Here is a 17,237-nt window from a genome sequence, read left to right as displayed (position 1 = left end):
CACAGTAAGTGGTGCTAAACTTCATTACCAAACAAAGGCATCAAAACCCACAGCAAGTGCCGTAAAATGGATCTTACCAATCACAGGGCATCCAGGTTCCAACTGCCAAGTTCTAAATTCGACCAAATGGTCACTGCATGACGAATGAACAAAAAGGATCTCAGTCGAGAACCGGCTCCACCTGGATGGTCAAATCAGAAAGAAGGGAAAAACTCCGTGGTTGCTAAGACTCAGGTCTCCTCAGGCATTGATCGTCCGCAGCGAGATCCCAATCCTTCACGCGACCAATCCGTTGGGCGTCCGAGTCGCCGATGAGTCCCTGTTCGGGCGCCAATTTGTCGAAGTAAGCCTCAGCAAGGCCTACTAGTGCAAGGGGTGCACCCTTCTCTGCACAAAGTCATCAGACCATATAGGAAGAAGTTGGCACAGAAACTGAAATAAAAGACAAAGTTTATTAAACCTCATGAGGTGGTACTACAGTTCAAACAGCACCCTTCAGTAATGTTTGAAGTAGCACACTGAACTAAGAGAGCATGGTCCTTTTATACCCACGCAGGGGCTAAAAGAAGGTGGTACAATTATAGAAGCAAGACCTACATACATATAAGGTCATATAGAAATGCACTGTCGACAGGTAGTAGGGGTTAACAGTTTTCAAGGACTAGTTGACACATTAATGTCTGTCACTGATTACTAACAGCTGCAGATCTTACTGGGCATGTGCGAAAGTGGGAGATGCTAAATATAACTTCTCACTAGACAGATTTTCAAGAGTAGTTAACAGAAAGGTAGGACAGAGCACATGGCAGAGAAAATGGTTGCCATGAATACAAAATGGATTCCGTGAAATGTTCACAATAGTTGCTAAATACAAGATGTCTTCTGCTAATGCTTAATCTAATTGCTATTAAATTACAACAACTGGGCACCTCAGCAGTGCACCTATGGGTGCACTACCTATGCTGGGGTCCCTAAGCCTACATGCCCTACCATATACTAGGGACTTATAGGTAGGTTGACTTAGCCAATTATAATTAGCCTAATTTGCTTACTGATTTTACACAGAGCACAGACCCTGGGACTGGTTAGCAGTACCCATGGCACCATCAGAGTCAGGAAAACACCAGCAAAAAGTGGAAAATGGGGGCAAAAAGTTAGGGGGCCTCTGCAATCAGCCCTGTTCTCGCACACTGTGGTTTCACAACTTTTTTTGTGCACAACTTAGGATGAGCGATGGGATTTTTTCAAACAATAGTCCACAAACTTTGTTCAAGTCCCACCATTATAACAAATGGCTTTGTTCTGTTCATAGTGACTCAATGAAGGAAGGTGATTTTTCTTTCAATCAATGATTTTTACTGGTAATGACACGTTTTTGTATAATCAGTATCTATTTCTAAGATTCACATTTTATTGTAATGTACCATATGTTACCTGTGAAATGGGAAAGCTTATGAAGTGTTGCTTTGCCCTCTTGAGCGTCTTGGTAATATGATGTCTGCTATACATTCCAAGGTAGTTGAACTAACCGTTGAAGCCAAGCTGCGGACAGAAGTGACTTAAGGAGCAGAGCACAAAGCGCTTCCACTTACATGTTCTTGTAGTTTACTACATAGCACTGATAAAGCTAGTTCTGTTCTAATAAAAAAACATAAGGCAACAAGCCTTTGCACAACTGTGACACAGAACTGTGTGAAAGAGTCTAGGGATCAGTAAACCACCAAGGATTGAAGGCTTAGATCAATGAGATCAACTTAGGAGGTTAAACACACTGTTTTAAAACTCTAATTTCCCCCACGCTTTTGTTTGTTGGACTAGGTAAGAGCAACGAGGAGGCATGGCACAGCCGGGTCCCGCAGCTCAGACAGTTTCTGCCACAAAATAACAGACGATAAGGTCTTACAGTGTCGAGCTACAGTGGATTCAAACAAAATGACCTGAGCTGCTTTGGAACGCATAATGGGAATGCATTTGAATTGTGCGTTCTGAAGCAGTGCCAGCCATCTTGTATGCTCATCTGCTCGAATCTTAAAATAGAGCAGAATGTGTGATTAAAATCGCCCAGAAGTGCCTGAAGCAGGTCCTGGACATTTTATTTTTATACTTTAATTATATTTGCTTATTTTTCAAACAAAACAAAAATTAGATAGGTGCATTTGCAGTAGGCAAACAGATTCAAAACAAGCAACAGTAGAGAAAACAAAATAGAAATTAGAGTGGGGGGCCTGCTTCAGCCCAGGGGGGACTGGTGAGTGCATGTTGCCCCAGGGAGACAGGTGAGCGCTGTTGCGATGAGAGCTTGGCTTCCTACTACGCATAACTGGGATCACGAGGTCTCCATGTAGTGAGCCCATAGCACTTGGGCAGGGCTGCAGCTTTAAAGCAATAGTCTAGCTCTTGTAGTGACAGTTAAAAGAAGTTCCACCAAAGCGAGCGAACACAGTACTTGGTCGATGGGAAATTGATAGGAGAAACACACTGAGAAACAACAGGCAATAGTGTGGTACAGCCAATGAAAACAGAGAAAAAATAAGAGGCAAACACCAGAACCAATGAAATGTGAGGGTGAGAAGTAAGGTCCTTTTAAGATTTATAGTAAATACAATAGATATTGCAAGCACAGTGCAAGCGCTGTGCAGGTGAAACCTAAAAAAGCACATTTGACACACACAAGCATTTTACCTTTGTTCATGTGATTTTACCAAGCACCATATTATGTGGCAAGGTCGACTAATTTTATGTGGCAAGAACAGGCAAATTATGCTGCACATTTGTTTGTACTATGACTTTTTTATTCTGTAATTGTTACACTGTAATAATGTAAGGGCAAAGATTTTACCTCATTACTACCAGTTTAACAGCCAAATACAAAAAAAAGCAACATAAAGATGACCAGCTAACCTTTGCTAAGGCCCTTCCAGTGCGCATGAACCCACGTTGCTTGGTGTTAATAACTTTTGATTAGTTTGAGCCAGAAAGAAACGTTTTCTCTGTTAAAATTTGCAGGTTATACAGCAAATGATGGACTATGTTGCAAATATGGCCAACCCAGAATAATACAAAAAAGTTACAGAATCACATTATTCCAGTGACACTATATTAGTGAACTAAGAACATGGCCCTTGGAATTATGTGGCAAGAAAAGACCACATTATGTGGCAGAGTTTACTAGTTTATGGGGCAAGAAAAGACAAATTATGCTGCATAATGCAGCACATTTTGGAATAGTATTACCTCGTTATTTTGTCATTAATCCAAATACAGCTATAAGCAACAGAAAGATGAGCAACAAGTGTTGCTGAGTTCTTGGTCAAGTTTGATCCGTTTGAGCTAGAAAACCAAATTATTTTTTGTTAACAGCTGCAGGTTATGCAGCAGATGGCTTAGTGGCAAATATGGCAAATTTATAAGCATGCGGAAAATGCAAAATCAAATATTTCCAATGGTCCTAAGAAGCATGTTAAGGTTCATGAGTATCCTATATATGGGCTACATTCTTAGTAAACATGGTCAAACATAAAGTTTATTTAATCAAACACTAGAGGTTTTGTACAGCGCTCAAACTGACTACACTTGTTTAAATGTGCTCTGATGTGTGCTCATAACCAAAATGGAGAATGGTGAAATAAAGCATCTGTCTAGGATCACACAATATGGCCAAGCAGGGAAGCCAGGACTGATCTTAGATTTTCCAGTTTATCACTGTGTAATTCAGCCAGTACCTGCACATCTCTTTATGGCATTAAAGCCTAACGCTTCATCTTTAATTCTTGGAGGATGAAACCAGAGCCTGGGTGAAAGCAGGTCTACATTGTATTTTGGCAGCTTTACACAGCATGAACATTGGCCATAGATATCAGAGTGCTTCACAACAGACCCAGACTACAGTTTTTGTTTTGCTGCACAGAGATTTGCCTGGATTCACATTATGCTGAACCAAGGCTGGGATTGAAGCCTAGTTCCCCTTGATGCATGATGGGCAGAAGTAGGCCTCTTGGCCACATCCCCTCTTGTAAAATCTTGGCTCATTTTGAGCTAGAGGTTACAAAAAAATATTTTTCTGTAAAAGAAAAAAGCAGAATTATATTGTGAGAGCTTTTCTTTGAGTTAGGGCAATAGGTGATTTATTGGCAGCATCGGTGGGGGATAGTGCTTTTTGCAACTGCTGTTTCAGAGCTGATTATTTTATTCAATTTGGAGAAGAGTTATTCCTTTTAGAAACTTGTCTCTTCAAAGGTGGTGACAGTGAGCAGTCAACACTTATTCTAGGCGGTGATAAAGGTATTGAAACTCAAATACAGTAGGTCAAATTAATTATATATGCCTCATTAGCACCTTATCTGGCCAGCCTAGCAATACCTTTTAAAAGGGACTGATTTAGATCAAGAGGTTATAGAATGAAACACCCAAAAATGTGTTCTGTGACTAATAATTCCTCATTACAAACGTCTTACAATATCTGTGTGTGTGCACTGTGTCCCACAAAGTAATAACAGACAGTAGTCCACCATGCAAGACTTAAGTGCTTTGAGGCTCAAGGAAGACTCTAGATTCAAGTAGGAAAAGCAGAGAATCCACAGTGGACTGGTGGGCCTATGGCCGGACCATTTTGTGAGATGATTTTGTTGATTACTGTGTATAAAATGGGCTCCTTTCTTGGTTTGGTTTTGGCCACTGGTGTGCAACCCAAAAGGCTGCTACAATCTTAGGGTTGGTGAGCAGAGTCAATCTCACTATGCTCACAAAGTCAGTCAACTCATTGTCACATGCAGAATGACAATAGGCCAGCTTGGGCAAGCACAGTAACTCCTCTCACAACAAATAATCTCAAACCTCAGGGAGTGGCAGCTGGGCCTGGGGAAATGGTTGCTTTTCAGGAGCACAGTTAGAATTGGCCTCCTGTGGAAAGTGAGGGGAAGAAGGTGGAGCGTAAAGGAGATGATGACTTCAGGGATGGAAGGCAGCTGAGAAGCTAGTGGGCATTCCATAGCATACATCTGTGCATAAGGAGTGATTGCCAAACACTATGCCTATGCGAGTAGGGAACCAGTAGGTTCAGGGAGGCAGATCTTGCACTGGCGGTTGGAAGACCTAAAGTGTTTGGTTACGTACCAGAGGAGTGACTGGAGTGATTTGTGGATAATGGAAATGGTCTTGCATTCAACTATCTCTATAACCAAGATCCAATGGATTTACCTGAGGGCAGGCACAATTTGGTTAATACTTATAAATCTAAATATGGGTGGGGCAGCATGGTTCTGGTCCCTTTGTAATTTGGCAAGTGTATTCTCAGATATTAAGGACATGTTACTTAAATTTGTTTAGGCTACAGGTATCTGGTATTACATTAGTGCTATTTTGGAAGTAAAGCACCACTTTCCCCACTCTGCCTATTCCACGTTGCTTTATTTCCTTTCCATATAGCTAAAATTGCCATACTATAGTAGACATTTTTATTGGTTGCTTTAATGTTGATCTTTAGTGACTGGATCCCAGCATAGCTTTGGCGTCTTTTTTTGCTGGCCAAAAACTGCTTTCCCTTCTAGCATCTCTTCTGTATATCGTTGTTAGTTCAGCTGTTAACAGCTTCTAAAAATTGAGTTTGAGGCTGATTGCTGTGTTTAGGCACTATGGGGCATATTTACAAGAAAGTGGCACATCAGCTGTGATCATGATGTGCCACTTTTCTTGCATTGCCCTGGGCCCCCCTAACATCCAGCAAGAGGACCACTAATGCATGCTGTCTGTCTTTGCTATAGCTGCTCGCTGAGACTGCCGGTTCCCTGGCCTACATGGAGGGTGTCTCAATAGACAAGAGGCTTCTCCACTACTGTCATACTCAGGTATGAAGGATCATGTTTTCCCGGGGGGGGTGGTCCTGAAAGGCGGGCCAGGGCTTATCCTGCTGTTCTCTAACATAGAACATTAGTGGAATAGGTAGGAATCACATATCCTTTATACTGACAGTATAGTGGGACTTTTCCTATGTTTCACTTTTCTTGATACCATTCTGCTTCTAGTATGTTTTACCATCCTAATTATTGTAGTTCATGTTATTTTATCTAGGATTATTGCACGATCGGCCATGTAACTTAGTGAAGCGCACAATTTTTCTCTTTTGCCTCGGGCTGTGTGGACGTATGTTGTTTCTTCCTCTTCCTTATTTTCGTGCCTCTTGCTGTTTCTTTGCAAAGTTTGCGGGGTCTTTTTTTATTTTGTTGTGGTTTTATGTAGCGCAAACTCAACACAAATGTATTGAATAACTTCATTTTTTTTTTTTTGCAGCTTTATGTAGTGCAAACTCGACACAAAGGTATTTCTTATTTCTTATCCTATTTTCTGGGACTCGACTTCAGCCGTGTCCCAATCAGAGCTTTGCAGATCGCTGCATGAGCTTGTTTTTATTTGTTAATCTTTTGCGCATCTAGATAGCTATATTTCTTTTTCTTTTAATATTTCAAAAACTACTGAATGGATCTAGACCAACTAACAAAAGTACTCTTTCAGATCAAGTGCTACTTTCCTGACAAATAAGGTGTAATTCAGCCAAGCGGTTCGGGCTGTAGTCATGTCTAAAATCCCTGTGGGAATAATAATGGGAAATGCACTTATTTTGACCCTGCCTTTTTCTCAGCCCCTTGTGACAGATTGCCCCAAAACTTCCCATGTACAACATGATTCTCTGGAACACTTGTTTTGGAAAATTTTGTGAAGATTCATCAAACTGCAGTGGAATTATGCAACTGTGCGGCTGCAGTAATTTCCGCATAACTATACATTTGCCGCATTTTTCACACTATCCACCATCTGTCGCATAATCTGAGGATTTTAACAAAAAATATTGTTTATAGCTCAAATGGTTCAAAAGTTACTAAAAATACACCGACACATGTAGCGCAGTGAAAAGCCCTTTGCAAAGTTTAACTGGTCACCTTTCTGTAGCCCAGTGGTTCCCAAACTTTTTTGTCCTACGGCTCCCTTGACCTATGGGCCATTGACCGCGGCTCCCCATTATGTTACTTATGTTTGGCATGTGGGTGATGTAAGTCCGGCCTCAGGAGTACTTCCATTTTTCTCTCTGAAAATAATGGGGGTGAAGCTGTATGTTGTTCTTGCCCCCTGTCTGTGTGTCCGTGCCTACCGTCTGTGTGTTCCTGTCTATTGTCTGTATGCCCTTGCTTCCTGTGTCCCCATGCCTCCTGTCTGAGTGTTTTTGCATCTTGTCTGTGTCCTCAAGCTTCATGTGTGTGTTCTTGCCTCCTGTCTGTGTGTTCCCGCCCACTGGCTGTTTGTCTTTGCCTCCTGTCTTTTTTTTCATGCCTCCTGTCTGTGCCCTCATGCCTCCGGCTTGATTGGTAGGCACTACAAAAAATTGACAGATAAGTTGCTTATTTATTTTTCTTGAGCTTTGGTGACTTCTTTAATTCCTGGTCCTTTCCATCAACATTTGAGTAAGGGCATGCTGCGGGACAAGCTCAGCATTTTGCCTCCATGGAACTGCCTATATTTTGGTCAACATGGCTCCCATGGGCACCCCACAAAACATATGTCTTTGCCCCAAGCAGCTTGGAAAATAAGAGCACCTCGCAGAGACAGCAAAAGGGTGGATCCACGAATGACTGACATGTACAATTACTGTGGTCTAAAAGCAAGACTTGAGATGAGAACCCGCCATTTCCAGGTGTCTCATACTTTGCCACCCTCTCCTAGCCGTGCCACAGGTGAAAAAAAATTTGGCTCCTTAGAACTGCAACCCACCAGCAAACAAATATGATTGGGGAAGGCAGCGCTCTTAGACCCCTGAACATATAAAGTGCCTCTCTAGTGTGTGTGTAAGTCTAAATGACCGCTTTAACATCTAGCACGCTGTCCTTAGCTTCCTGCAACAGGGTGACAAACTTGGTAGTGAGTAACCCCAGGCTTTTCTTGTGGCAGCCAAAGGCACTGCTCTGTCACTCTGAGGCAGTGGCCATAATCCGCGCTTGCCTACCAAGCCATCTTGCGTCACAGCCTCCTGTTTAGTGCAAGTAAATGCACGGTAGCCCTATGTGGCGCAGTAGTGACAACACGATAACCCTGTCAGAGTTTCCACATAGGAAGTGACATTGCAACCTCTCACAGTTGCCAGAGTAACAGGATTGTTGGCCTGTGTTTGGTATGAAAGCTGCCATGCTACTACACTATTAAGGGTAACAGATAGAAGTGTTTTGACTAGTCACAGCAAACCTGGCAGTAGTTAAGCCAAGGGACTAGCTGACACACTTAGGGATCATGATAGATGCGGTCAGCGTATTGAGGAGTTTAAGACACTAACTATGCACAGCATACCTGATATTAAATCTTTTAAAGGAGAGATGTAATGGGAGGGGGGCTGTAAGGGAATGGGGTGCTAGGTAGTTGGTAAAAATCGTTTACTCACCGGTCACTGGTAATAGGTGGCTGTGTGTGATTAATTGTCTGCACTAAACTTAAAAAAATAATTTAACCAAAAGGGATTAGTCAGTCATCTTTTTCACATCCAGATGCTATTAAAAAAGTCACAGGAAAACAATGCCATTTTCCTGTTGTTTTTTTTCATAGAAGGACTGAAGTGTCCATTTCCTTATATATTCTTAATTGCTTTTTAAAGTACAAAATCGAGAAAGAGTTCCACATGACAAGCGAAAACAAACCACAACAGATGGAAAGGTCGACAGTGGCCCTCTGGTTTGCAGTTTATAGCTCTTGAGTTTCTGAAAGAATGTCCTTAAATGTGGCATTCCGTCAAATTTCGCATTGGCCCTCAACTGCTAGTGTATGTGTCCATAAAATTATTTTTTTAGACAAGGCTGAGTTGCTAAGAATCGATTAAGTATGTAAAAGAGGTGAACATTTTGTATTGTTACATGCATCTGGGAACAGTGTCAGTGTTGCTTATTTTGACCAGTGTCAGTGGAAAATATTTCCCATTCAGACACTTGCTATGATCCAGTGGTTCCCTGAACTCTGTGCTTGGAGCACGGCGCCCCTGGCTAGTTCTAATGGCGCACAGGGGTGCCACGGCGCACAGTTTGGGAACCACTGCTGTAGCCTATTGCTATATTTAGGTTCTAAACTGGCACTAATGAAGTGCAACGAGTGCCCAGCCAGTGTTAATAAGTTTCAAAATGACAACATAATGAGGTAAAAATGTCACAAAATATTCCTCATAATGCAGCATAATTTGCCATTTCTTGCCACACAATTCACTCAACCCTTCTGCATAATTTGGCCCTTCCCTGCCAAATAATTCCAGTGGCCCTCATATATATATATATATATATATATATATATATATATCCATTTGCCCATGCGGAACCAGGAGACAGCACAAGCTGGAACGAGCTGATTATGTTTTAAAAAATATATTTTATTTTCATTTCAAAAGTGCAAAGTGCGAGGTGCTACAAGGAAGCTGGCCTAATGTTTCTACAGAAAGCCTTCGACTGGGCCATCCAGATATATATCTATCTATATATATATATATATATATATATATATATATATATATATATATATATATATTTACCTATATTAATATACCTATATAAACCTATATACCTACATATGTATATATATATATATATTTAACTATATCCATATATTTTGCCTGACAGTGGGTAGTTATAGTTAGGACCTAGTTTCCATAGGAAAAGCTGGGTTTTTTTTGCTAATAACTTTGGTGCTGTTTGGTGAATCTTCATAAAAAGTTCAAAACTAGTTTGCCACTCTCTCCAGCTGATGTCTGGAAAGTGTGGGGGTGATTCATCAAGCGGGGTGGAGAAAAAGGGGATCTCAAAGCACACCCCTCATGGTCAAGAAATTGCCCAAAACGTTTTTGTGAGGGCGCACAAGGATCCATGGATCCTCTGTGACGCATAGCGTGCCCACCATGAAAATCTGCAATGGATCCGCTGATCCAGATTTAAAAAGAAAATACCCGCACTCACAGAACCACTCACACACTCACTCACATACCCACTCACAGACCCACAGCTTGAGCTTGGGTGCATTCGGAGGGTTGGCCACAGAGCCTGGTTTGCAGCCAAGCCCATCAGCCAACCACATGCTGTGCACTGCCAAAGGCTGTGCACAGCGTGGGGTTGGTTGCATGTGGGGTGTTGGCCACAGGGTCTGATTGTAGGCCAGGCTCTGCCTGCAGCCTCCGCCGCACACGGCCAAGGGCCTGCACGACGGTGTGATGATTAACATATGGTAATTAAATATGACTTGATGTTAAAAAAAAAACCTATAAATTCAATAAAAAAAAAGGTTACAGGGTCCTTATAGTTCGGAAATAGAATTAAAATAACCTTAGAAATTCACAAAAAAGACAAAGGTTACAGGGACGTTATAGTTAGGTTCAGAATTTACACACAAAAAACCATGAGAATTCAGCAGTTATAGTTATACTTATCTCCAGAAACTCTAACTCGCACCCTAAGGGAACTATAATTTGCGCCCTCCCCATGTTCTGATAATTACCCCACTTATTACATCAGTCATGACATGTTCTATGACATCATTGATAATATCACTGCAATATTTACAATAAAATTATTGATGAGAAAACTGTGCATGGCTGGAGCGCTTGTTATAGTTGCATTTAGGGCCCCTATGGGTGAATGTAAGGTTTAAAGCCCTCATATTCCCACCTCTCAGTCTTTATTATGCTGTCCTCTGACAGGCTTTCTTTGAATGCTGTGGTTGCTGCCCCTATTCGGAAGGAATGAGTCACAAATCACCCTCCCCCATAAGCTCAATCTTTGCCAGTGCCATGTTATTACCCTCCTGTACTGGTAAATCGTCAATGGGTACCCGCCTTTGTGAAAAAACAGGCAGCCATCTCCAATTCCCTGCACCTCCAGTTAGAAAGCTAACAGCGTTACAGGGCAATAGCCATCATCACACATTAGTCTGTGTAGTGTCACAATCCTTCTCTTGCCTTCCGCATCAGTTTTTGCCTAGCGCACAAGACTATTGTTGAAAAGATTATTTGTTCTAAGGTACTTTATATCCAAGGCCCTGACACTACAGTTGTTTCTTGAGCAAGCCACCAGTTCTGATGCCCGAGAAAGCCCAAAACAAAATGGCTATGTAAATGCTGTCTTGAAGAAGATGTTCCCATATTATGAGTTGCACGTCGCTGATGTCTGATCTAAAATGTGCAGTAGTGAGGTGAAGTCTATTGGGGCTCGGTCGTCTCTGACCTTTGGCTCGGTTCTAACAGAGGCTTTCAACTCTTGGCATATTAGAAAATTATTGGTGGGATGTGGCTTTCCCTGGAGTTTGAGGTTGTACGCTATGGATGCCAGGTGTTCAGCAACCCATGAACTGCATTTTCCCATGTACATGTCCCAAAGGATGAACAACTTTACCCTGCCGTCACCGCAGCGATAGGGCTCAGGCATCTTCCCAGGTACCAGTGCTAATAATGTTTGGTAACACTGTTGGTAATGACAATGTGTGGTTGGGGCCAGAGTCATCGCTGCTATGTATTTGAGTCTCTCCTCCCTCGAACCAACTTCCACAGTTGCGAGTCGAACTGGGTGGGTCATGAGAGTGTCTATCTCGGGCTTCTCTGCTCTGAATTTGTCCATCTGGGAACAAGAGAGCGTGTCAACAGGTTTGTTTTTACCCCCCTACAAATGTGTAGCCCGATGTCAGTGTTTAATTGCAAGTTGCATTTCAATGCTTCCCCTGTAATTCAGAGGATACCCATAGAAATACCTCTGAATATTCAAGCTACTCAAACTGCTATTTTCTAACATTTGGGGCAGTATTTTTGTGACCCTTTCCATGCTTTGACTTGCAACTTCACAAAGCATTGAAGAAAAAGACAAAAGGAGTGTAACACAGAGAGACATAGAGAAATTGAGAATGCATAGGCTCCAACCCCAACTGAAACTGATTTTGTGACCGCTGGCAACTCTACTTGTGCTCTGTGTCTTGATAATGTGAGCCATACAAGTATATTAAACGCACTTGACAATAAAACAACACAGAGTTGGCATAGCATATAGTATTGCAAATTTGAGTGCTCTAATAAAAAGGGTAGAGAAGCTTGATTCTACTATAACAGACTCACGCTTGCAGACAGGACATACAGAAGGCTGTTCAACCTACTGAGCTACCTCTTGGCTAGTGTTTGCTTTGTGGGACCTTTCACGCACAGTGTTAGTGAGTTTGATGCCATTTGACCAAAGTACTTGCTTTTAAGTTATTTTGATCTTGGTTATTGGGTGGAGCAAGGATGTATATTTATTTTGATTAGTAGAGGGAGATTCTCACAGCCCTGTGGATCCACACCTGGTGTATGCCTAGTGTTTTGTTTTTTGTTCACTTGCACCGCTAGGTTGGGCAGCACAGACAACAAGGAAGAGGTTGGGGTGGGAGGCATGGGAAATGGGAGGGAGGTAAAAAAAGGCTATGGCACAGGCGGCACTGCCTGACTCAAATCTCCTTTCTTTCTCAAGGTAGGTGAGGGGGAACACAATGTGAGGTGAGAGAGAAGAATCAACACAGACAAAGGAAGGGGTGGGATGCTAGAAAGTAACATGGGCAAGATTGGAGGGTTGGAGAGGAAGAAGCAACATGGATGTGAAGCATAAGGAAAACATATGTACCTATATCGCACAAGCAGTGGATGGATTGTGAAATTACCTAAATTAAAGTAAACCTATCAGTATTTGGTCCATGCCATAAACCAAATAACAGGAAGTGGCATTGCCAAGTGCTGGCCAATTAGGACACAGCAAGAGTGACAATGAAGCCAATGAATGGTATGCCATGGGTGGGCTCCAAGTGTCCAAGAGTACACAATACATCTTGCAGAGACAGCACATGCATGGCAGGCATACATAAAAATGACAAGGTGCACAAGGCCATATGCAGCAGAGAGTGAAGAGGGGGTACATGGTCTAGTTTGGGTGCCTGCAGTGTGGTGAGTGCAGACAAAGGTCTGACTGTCAGCCAACCACTGATGTGCAATCCTGATGGCTGTTCACAACAGGAGTGGAGAATTAAGAGTACTTGAAAAACAACTCAAAAATTAAAAACTGAGTTATCGTTCTGACTCAAAAGCAGAAAACCAATGAAATTTAGTAGTCTGCAAAGGTCCGGCCTTGCAGAAGTAAAATCAGTCCACAAGACTGAGATCTACCTCCTCAAACAAACATACAATGGACAGAAGTCTGACCACAGATATTCTGGGGCATAACTGTTCATGTACAGACCTCATCAACTTTGAATTACCTATTTGCGCATTTGAAACTGGGTTCAACACATATTCACCATGCTTGATTGTTGTCTGGTCAGGAGTTCACAAACCAATTGGTGTGTTCCTTAATTTGCCATGACTCATTAAACCTAGGCTTTACCATTTGTTTATCTTTTATCAGTTGGTTTGAGAGAAGTTTCGACGCCATCCAGTTCTGTCTAGTATAATCTAAACCTTTGATCAGCTACCAGGGACTTTGCTAACTGACTCAGTTCCTCCTCCGGTGTCGTGCACCATCAGACCCTTAATGTAAAACCTCTGGACATCAAGGTTTCTTTACTGTTGTGCAAAATGGACCCCACTGACTATCCTTCCTCAGCATATCACGATTGATGGCTCCTACCTATTTTGTGTACTGTAGAAAACTACCAAAACGAGTGAACTAAAATCTTGGAAACCAAACAGAAAAGTGGTAATGCTGTTTTGTTGAGCCAAAACTGTTTTGAGTCAAGCTCTGACATCCTCTTTCAAAGAATGTGTGTGGACAGGGCTCCAATGCAGGTAGCACTGGCCATGATTTGGAGATCGCTTGATTCTCTCAGAAGAGGCACGAGGCCCGGCATTATAAACCACCGAGCGAAACAACATAACTGGCCCTATTACCGTGCTTGGACGTCGTTCTTAAGAGCATCTCGTCAAAACAACAGCCCGAGCTTCTGAGGATCTGGGGAGATTTTGAAGTGGCTTAAAGATGACTGAGCAGGAAGCGGTGAGCTCCAAAGAAGGGGAGATCAAAGGCACAACTGACAGGCTCTGAAAACCAAGAGTGGATGGCGGTGCGCAGACAGCGGGCGTAGACAGATATCAGAGCCAGCGCCGCCTACACATGGCGACCAAGTCGGCGGAGGTGCCCGCACATAAATAATGTTCAAAGGGACAAATTAATAGCTGGGTAGAATACTTTAGAAAAAAACACCCCCTTTCTCTCTAGGAAGTGACCTCAGCTACTGCAAGAGTTATGTCCAAATAATCATATTGCCATTATAGGAGCAGAATTATTAGTTATGGCTTCTTGCAATTGACGTATACAGATACTCAAGTTATTTGGACGAATGAAGAATGGGTGTCCAAAACAATTGATGGGAGTTATTAAACCTCTATTCCTCAATACCGAAGTAGATCACCTGAAACTGCAAAAGAGCCTCCTAACTTCCCAGGAAATGCCTATCTGTAGGACAGCTATAAACTCACAGCTGTTTAAATAAGTTATGCTTATTCCCTTAACATCAGATGTATCTATTAAAGTCAGCTCTGTCGACAGCCAGCGGTCAGTTGTCATAGGAAAGGGTTATGATATGCCCATCACAGGAAGGCGGCAAGGCGCTTTATTTCCTGCTACAAGGGTTCATTTACAACGGCATAAAAGCAACGGTTATTAAAAGGGAAACCCACAAGTGGAAAATCTATGTCCGTTGTGACTTTGAAGTGAACTGATAATCATATTAGAATGCATCCCAGTTACATAATATTACAAGCCATGCGTACGATTTCTGTTGCTTTAATCACAAATCAGTCAAAATTATGGAATACGTGTTTGTTAAAAGAAGATTGGACCCATACAAAGGACAAAACATTACACAACCCATAATAAAATGAATTTCAAAATAAAATACCTAAAACAGCTCGCGTATCCTTAAAAACTCCCTCCTGGTTCGTGTGGCGATGGTATCGTATATCTTATATAACAACAGAAAGGTAAACATTCCATAATGATTACATCAAATAGACGAGGATTGGAATGCATTTCAGAATAATGAATTAGACAGTTACGCTAGGTCATTAGCAAATGTACAGAAATTAGTTACTCACTGTAGGGCAATATTTAAAGAAACGCTGTAATAAGACTGTGAGCATTCTTTTATAGCTGAAAAATCAGAATACACGACAGGGTTTGCAATGCATTTTTGTTCTGGAAGGTTTTCTGTGTAGGTGTAATACACTGGGCTTCACATGCTTTTAAATTACACAATTGCTATCTCAAATGAGATTCATTGGTCAATCCGAGGTGTAGGAATTTTCCATACTAACAATAGTCGCCCATTACCTATTCTCAGATCATTCTTCTGAAACCTTCCATCTGGGCTTAAATCAGACGTCCTGTATTTTGGATCAGGGGTCAAAGAGTATTTTGAGAGCACTGATTTGTCATCTGTTGTAAGCCTCCATATTCTCTATCTGGCTGAAACCTAGCTTGATCTCCAAGAGACTCCCCTGCTTTCTGTTTTTCATTCCTACAGGACTTTCAAGTTTTGTTGGTAGATTAACCATTATTTTTGTGGTGTCCCCATTACCTTAATTTCCTTGAGATAAGTACAGATAATGTATTCATTATTAAACATCTTCCTCAAGTCTGTAATTCCTTGACTTTTTGTCTTTGAGATCTATGACCATACAACATATACTACACATTCTGCATGATTTTTGGTCTTTGCAAAAGCTTTGGGGCCCTAGATCCCACAAGATAACCCTCAACCATCAGATTTGGTACTCCTCAGTGGAACCCATTGTTGTGGTTTGAGAAAAGGAGACACCCAATTTATCTCCCCATGAGTTAGCATCAACACAATATCTGTCTTGTCACAGAATATGATTTGTTTCTGGGACTCCTAGGGAAATTGGGTAGCTTGGTGGCCACTCCGCATAAATGAAGGCAATAGCATGGGGAATACTAATATGCTTTGTAAATATTTCCTGAATAACTGTAATTTTTGCAAATATTGAGGCAAGTGTTGTGCCTAAGTGTTACAGAGAATAGAAAAAATGTGTAAAGCAAAAGCTATGGCGACGTATCTGCTAGTTGGGATAGATGTCAATGTTTGTGAACATGTGCTCATAGTGATTGCCGGGGGCGTGGCCAAGATGGCGGCGCGCTAGGACGTGCCTGTCCGAGCTCCGCCGCCCTAGCCCGGAACACCGCTGACTGGCCCGGCGGGGGACACACCCTGAGGCCCCCCCCCGAAGCGACGGGCGCTTCTGTGGGCTGTTGGCCGCCCGGCAGAGACTCTGAGGCGCGCTACGCTGCTCCCATTGGGAGAGGAGCGGCCGGCCCCGAAACGTGGTCGGGCTGCGGAGCGGCTTGAGCGGCGGCCTGGGCCGCAAGGCGGGCCTTCCTCCGGCGGCTTCCTGGACCCAGCGCCGGAGGGGCCGAAGGCCTGGAGGGCTCGGTTTGGGCCCAGCAAGCAGCGGGACCGCAGTGGGGGCCTAGACTCCAGCACATTCGATCGCCTTCGGCGCGGAGGGCGCCCCCGCACACAGGATCTGGCCGGGGGTTGGAGGTCGGCACCCCCCCACCCTAGCGGGCCTCGGCGGGACGGAGGAGAGGCCTGAAGTCCTGGGCAAAGGCAGGGGAGGCCGTCGCTTTGCCCCGAGGTTGCTATACTCATCCACAAGGAGTACTAGTAAGTGCGGGCCCGTACATGAGGAGGCAGAGGCTATAAAAGAGAAGCTTTGCAAGAGGTGGCTACCAAGTGCTAGGTCCAGGCGCAGTCTCTGACACAGCGACACCTGGTGATCTGTCTCGGACGGAGCTTTTGGAGAGACTGGTGGGGCTGATCCGGCAAACCGAGACTGGGCCCGTGAGCCATGGCGGCGTCCAAATCCAAGCGAGAGCGCTCAGTGAGAGAAATGCTGACAGGGGCCCGCCTGACATCGCTGATGACTCACCGCCGACGAGACCCCTGGAGGGTCGGACGGAGATGGATCCAGATGAGGGTTCACCGGTCACGAAGGGCTTTTTGACCTCCCTGTTTGATTCGCTTGGGAGCGACATTCAGGAGCTGTGTAGGGACATATCCCAGGAGGTGAAGGAGCTGCGAGGAGAGGTTACCTCCTTGGGAGAGCAAGTTTCGCAGCTGGAGGATGGTGAGATTCCTCGTGGTGAAGAGGTGGCAGGCCTGCAACTGAAGGTAGACCGCCTCCGAGAGCAGCAGGATCGCAGACT

At 43.3% G+C, this 17,237-nt stretch overlaps 1 protein-coding gene across 4 annotated transcripts in view; it reads left to right on the top strand.

Moving 5' to 3' along the window:
• The window catches only part of KCNJ5 (potassium inwardly rectifying channel subfamily J member 5), a 291,234-nt gene that overhangs the window by 37,942 nt on the left and 236,055 nt on the right, over positions 1 to 17,237 (top strand). The window contains exon 1 of one of the 4 annotated variants that reach the window (XM_069224502.1): positions 6,080 to 6,313. The exons of the other annotated variants lie outside the window; for them this stretch is intronic. The gene's annotated coding sequence lies outside the window, so the exon portion shown is untranslated. Of the gene's footprint in view, positions 1 to 6,079; positions 6,314 to 17,237 lie in introns of those variants that run through there. 4 annotated transcript variants of the gene reach the window in all.

The sequence above is a fragment of the Pleurodeles waltl genome, chromosome 3_1, assembly GCF_031143425.1.
Source record: "Pleurodeles waltl isolate 20211129_DDA chromosome 3_1, aPleWal1.hap1.20221129, whole genome shotgun sequence".
Taxonomy (NCBI): Eukaryota; Metazoa; Chordata; class Amphibia; order Caudata; family Salamandridae; genus Pleurodeles; species Pleurodeles waltl.
This window is presented reverse-complemented; position numbering and strand designations above follow the sequence as displayed.